Below are 6,434 nucleotides of genomic sequence, written 5' to 3'. Positions count from 1 at the left end.
ATCTTTCGGAAACTTGACAGGTTAGCCATCACTGGTATAGATTCATTAACTTTAACTGTCATTCTAATTTTTAATTCAACCCATCAGGAGGCAACCAGGTTGGGGAAGGGAGCCATGCAATCCCAATGCTTTTAGATCCTGGGCTTTGGCCATTATTTTATTGCATTACTTCCTCCATTATTTCGACTGCTTTGTGTAAAGTGCTGTTAGAAGCTGCTGTAATTAAAAACCCAGCAATGCCATAATGATAATTTCTGCGCATAAAAGGTCTTTTCTCTGCTCCCTTAGAATCCATTCCAATTCGGCAATTTCTTCGGACCATCATAAAGGAAGACCTGATTTGACTTTAAGGACCTTTTTGGGGCAGGGTTTATGTCTGCAATTGCAAAACTATTAAAATCATGATGAGTGGGCATGAGGGAGGATTTTTTCTTCCTTTTAATGTTAAATAATGCAGTGTGGGAACAAGGAGAGTTGTAATTATAATGACCAAAAGCATGCAACTCCACCAGACAATTTTCTTGAGGGTCTCAAGTGGGCTGCATTCCTTCTTCCTTTCCTGCTCTCCCTCGGGTTTCGTAACTGAACCCTGCATGTAATTGTTATTTTCATTTTAATGAAAGACCGATAACTTAATCTGTTAGTGGAAGGGCTTACAGAACACATAAATGATGCAACTTTCTTTGTTTAAATAATAAGCATAAGACGGTATATGTAGAGGGCGATGTTTAGCTGCACTGAACAGCATTCAGTGTGGTGGAATGTAGTCTGGATTCCCAGGAGGGAGGCTGCCTCCTGTTGTGGCCCACCAGTGGCCAGCAGAGCTGGAAGCAGAATCAGACAATGAGGAGGTTGGGGAGGAACTTGGGCCATAATTGACCATAACTCACAGTCGTGTAAATAAAAGAGATTTTGCCAGCTGTTCTTCTGCCTCACTGATGTCTGACTCCGAAGGCAGCTGACAACTATCAGACAGCCCTGGCCCAGTGGTGGGTTGCCCCCGGTTTGGACCGGTTCTATAGAACTGGCAGTAAAACCGGCGGGAGGCTCCGCTCACTGACCCCAATGTCATCAGGAAGCTTCTGCACATGCGCAGAAGCAAGCGCGCGTGGCCCCGTTGTGAACTGGTAGTAAAGGTAAGTAGAACCCATCCCTGCCCTGGCCCCATCTCTGCCTCCGATGCAGAGCACTCATCAGAGCGTTCCCCAGACTCCAGGACTCCGCTTCTCCTTCTTATGTCAGCACTAGAGTAAATGCAGCTTGAAGTGCTGACATCCATGTTTCTCCCCAACCTCCTCACTGTCTAAGTCTGCCACCAGCTCCGCTGGCCATTGGTGGGCCACAACAAATTCAAGGCTGCTTTATTTATGGAAAACATGGGGCTACATTGAAGGCAATTTCATGGGTCAATAGCGGGAGAGAGCTTGCCAGCTCACGTCTGGACCATAGTTAGGCACAAATGAGGAAAGGCCCCATGGAGACAGACTAGATTCATACGCTGATAATCTTGGAACTGTGGAGTAAGCCAAAAACAGCTGGCTTCATAGAGCTGAAGTGCCCAGGCAGATGTTTATGCCTTGTTGACCAAGCAACACTCTGAAGACAAGCTTACAGTTACTATCAGAAATCAGTTCTTCTCCCATAGGAGAAAGCCTTCTACTGAAGCTTGACCAAAATGCTGTTGTTTCTCTTCATGCTTGCTAAGTCCAACCTCTTGGGCATCTGAACAGAGGTTGAGCATCCTTTCCTTACCTGTTCACGTTCACCCTTCAGATGACAGCAAGACTGGAATCCTTGGTTGATTCTTCTGCTCCTCACTTCTGTTGACAGTGATTTTCTTAGGCGAACAAATAGGGAAGAGCTGCTATCACGTGGAAAAGTATCCAGGGTTATTGGGTGTTTTTCATTCCAGTTACCTCCTGAGGTCCGGACCATCCCAACCCTATTAGCTTTCCGAAAAGCGGTGAAAACCTGGCTTTTCCAGCAGGCCTGGGGCCGTTGATCTCGCTGTTGCGATCTGGCGAGATCCGGCCATGAATGGCGTGAATGAGTTTTTAATGTTTTTAATGTTTTTAATTTTTCTTTTTTTTTTTAATTAAATTTTTAATTAAAGACAAAACACAAAACACAAAACGACACCCAGTGTATAATACAAAATAGGGAGAAGCGGAGGAATTTTTTCTTCATCTTCAGGTCTTCCAAAATTCTCTTTGCATTGGCACTGGCATTATTTCTTCCAAGTTCCCGATTGCGTAGTCCACAAATGGTTGCCATATCCTCCAAAATATATTTTCTTTCAATAGTCCTTTTTTGAATTTTATATCACACGTTAACTTATCATTAAGAGCAATTTTCCAAACTTCTCTGAACCATTCATTTATTTTGTATTCAATATTCAATTTCCAGTATCTTGCAATCACAATTTGTCCCATAATGACCAATATCCTTACAAGCTCTCTTTCATCAATTGTTAACACCTTGTCATTCAACTTTAATATGAGGATGGTATCTACTCCCAACTTTACCTTCTTTTTAATTATTTTACTAGATTCTTCTTCTATTCGTAACCAAAAATTCTTCACTTTACAACATCCATACCACATGTGTTCGTATGTCCCATTCTCCACTTTACATCTCCAACATAACTTGCTAGCACTTTTAGTCATTTTATATAATCTTATTGGGAACAGGTACCATTTCCAAATAACTTTATAACTATGCTCCTTTATTCTTATTGATAAGGTCCTCATTATTCTACTATTCCAATTCAAATTCCATTCCTGTTCTGTAATATCTGTTTCTAAATCTTTTACCCAATTATCTTTCATCACCATTTGTAAATTACTATCCAAATTAATAATTTTATATACCTTACTATGTTTTTAATTTTTCAATGTTTTTTTATAATGATTTTTTAAATGTATTGTGAGCCACCCTGAGTCTTCGGAGAGGGGCGGCATATAAATTTAATTAATTAAATTAAATAATTAAATTAATTGGGCAGGAAAAAAGGGTGATCCAGGCATTATTACATGTCTTTGCATGCTATATTTTGTTTAGTTTGTTAAAAGTAAGACTTTTGTGTTTAATGAAAATCCTTTAATGCGGTGGTCAGTTGCTCCCGGTTCGGCCTGGTTCGGTCGAGCCGGTAGTGGTGATGATGTGACGTCAGCGAACCAATTCTTTATGACTGTGAGCTGGGCCCTCCTGCCCGCCCCCATGTTATATCTACCTTTATTTGTCATTTTTTAGCCCAGCTGATAGGCGTGGCAGAATGGATTGCTGCGCCTCAGCTGGGCAGAAATCTAATACGCAAAGCGAGTGCGCGAAGAAAACTGGTGGTAACACCAGTTGGAACCCACCACTGCCTTAATGCAGTGTTTCTCAACCTCAGCAACTTTAAGCTGTGTGGACTTCAACTCCCAGAATTCCCCCTGCCAGCCTTGGGGAATTCTGGGAGTTGAAGTCCACACATGTTGAAGTCTCAGAGATTGAGAAACACTGATTTAATGGGTTGAAATAGGGACAATTATGGCACCATCCACATCTCCCAGTATAACCCCATAACTTTCAGCTCGTACACAGATTTCAGGTTAAGCCAGTCTCTTGCTTAGCACGTCACTACTGGACAAAAGTAAATTGCAGAAACCAAGTTGTCCAAAAAGACATGATATATTGTTTAGAGCATAAAATTCACTTGTGTGTGGGGTGGGTGGGTGGGTGGGTGGGTGTTGATGGCTTGCATCTGGCCCTCATAGTGCAGCCAAGAGAAAGCTTTGGGAATAACATGGCTCCAATGGGAATTAAAGCAGAAAGGATTTGGTTAAGTAGCTGGTTTAATTGTCAGAGGGATAGTTTCATATGTGCTTCTTGGTACTGCGCACCAAGACAACTAGACACAAGAACAGTTTTTTCCCGAGCGCCATCACTCTGCTAAACAAATAATTCCCTCAGCACTGTCAAACTATTCACTAAGGCTGCATTACTATTATTATTAGTCTTCTCATCGTTCCTATCACCCATCTCCTCCCATGCATGACTGTAACTTTGTTGCTTGTATCCTTACGATTGATATTGATATTGATTGTTTCCTAGTATGATTTGATTGCTTATTTGTACCCTCTGACCAGGGGTACTATTCAGCAGGTTCTGACAGGTTCTGATGAACCGGTAGCGGAAATTTTGAGTAGTTCAGAGAACCGGCAAATACAGCCTCTGCCTGGCCCCAGAGTGGGGTCGGAATGGAGATTTTGCAGTATCCTTCCCCTGGAATGGAGTGGAAATGGAGATTTTATTTATTTATTTATTATATTTCTATACCGCCTTTCTCCCGTAGGACTCAAGGCGGTGAACAGTCAAGAAAAATATAGATACACAAACATCATAAAATTGCTAATTAAAATTATTATTATAACATAGTTTGGCCCAATTAAATAGAACCTAAAATTAGATAACATTTTAAAAACATTCACATGTTCATTTGTTTAGCCCCGCCTGTTGGAACATCAGGGTCTTGAGGGCACGGCGGAAAGCACGGAGATCAGGGATATTTCGTATCTCAGGGGGCAGTTCATTCCAAAGGGTTGGAGCCCTCACAGAGAAGGCCCTCCCCCTGGGAGTCGCCAGTCGGCATAATTTGACTGACGGTACCCTGAGTAGTCCCTCCCTGTGAGAACGAACTGGTCGGTGGGAGGCTATTGGTGGCAAAAGACGGTCTCGTAGGTACCCAGGTCCTAAGCCATGGAGCGCTTTAAAGGTGATGACTAACACCTTTATGTGCTTTATAAAACATTAAATAAAAAGAGTGGTGCAGTGGCCTAGAAGTGGAGCTCTCTCCTCACAATCAGGAAGGCTGTGAGTTCGATCCTAGGTAGAGGCAGATATTTCTCTCTCTGGGCACGATGAGGACAGAGCTGAAGAGACCACCGGGAGCCAGTGCAGCTCATGTGGGAGAGGTGTTAGATGGATATTTTGCAATATCCTTCCCCTGGAGTGGAGTGGGAATGGGGATTTTGCAGTATCCTTCCCCTGGAGTGGGGTGGGAATGGAGATTTTGCAGTATCCTTCCCCTGGAGTGGGGTGGGAATGGAGATTTTGCAGTATCCTTCCCCTGCCATGCCCACAAGCCACGCTCACCAAGCCACACTCACAGAACCAGTAGTAAAAAAAATTGAATTCCACCACTGCCTATGATCGTGATGGCGAACCTATGGCACCAGTGGTGGGTTCCTCCTGGTTCGGTCTGGTTCGGCCGAGCCGGTAGCGGTGACAATATGATGTCACCAAACCGGTTCTCCCCCCCGCCCCCCCACCCCCCCCACATTATTCTTCCCTTTTATTTGGCCCCACCCCCAATCTATTGCTGCCTCCTGAGTCCCAGCTGATGACTAGAGGGGAAAAAACTGTTTAAACTCTTGCCACCGGGCTTCAAAGGGCCGCCCTACAGCTGATCTGTGTTAAAAGAAAACAAATGAGTTGGGTTGTAAGTGCGAGGACTGGTCGTAAGTGCGAGGACCTTACAGAAATGACTCTGACCAGTTAGTCATGCCCACCTAGTCACATGACCTCCAAGCCACACCCACAAAATAAGCCACGCCCACAGAACCAGTAGTAAAAAAATTTACAACCCACCCCTGTATGGCACGCATGCCAGAGGTGGCACACAGAGTCCTCTCTGTGGGCACACGTGCCGTTGCCAGCTGCTCTTTTGGTTTCCAGCATACATGCTGGTCTTTGCGCACCAGAGCACCAGCAACCTGAAGACCAGCTGGCTAGCGTGCATGCATGCTCTGGAAACCCAAAAACCAGTTGGCTGGCACATGCATACGCACCGTCCAGCTGATCTTTCGGTTTCCTGTGCTCCGGTATGCATTCCAGTTTGGGCACTCAGTGCCGAAAAGGTTCGCCAACACTGGCCTATCATTAAGTGTTGTACCTTATGATTCTTGATGAATGTATCTTGTCTTTTTATGTACACCGAGAGCTTATGCACCAAAGACAAATTCCTTGTGTGTCCAATCACACTTGGCCAATAAAGAATTCTATTCTATTCTATTCTATTCTATTCTATTCTATTCTATTCTATTCTATTCTTCATTCCAATATCCAATCTATTCTATTCTATTCTTCATTCCAATATCTATTCTATTCTATTCTATTCTATTCTATTCTATTCTATTCTATTCTATTCTATTCTATTCTATTCTTCATTCCAATATCTATTCTATTCTATTCTATTCTATTCTATTCTATTCTATTCTATTCTATTCTATTCTATACTACAACTTGCCTCCAGAAGTTGTGAATGCTCCAACACTGGAAGTCTTTAAGAAGATGTTGGATAACCATTTGTCTGAAGTGATGTAGGGTTTCCTGACTAAGCTGGGGGTTGGACTAGAAGACCTCCAAGGTCCCTTCCAACTCTGTTATTCTGT

Source organism: Pantherophis guttatus, chromosome 9 (assembly GCF_059756535.1).
Source record: "Pantherophis guttatus breed Tessera chromosome 9, ASM5975653v1, whole genome shotgun sequence".
In the NCBI taxonomy this organism is placed as follows: Eukaryota; Metazoa; Chordata; class Lepidosauria; order Squamata; family Colubridae; genus Pantherophis; species Pantherophis guttatus.
This window is presented reverse-complemented; position numbering follows the sequence as displayed.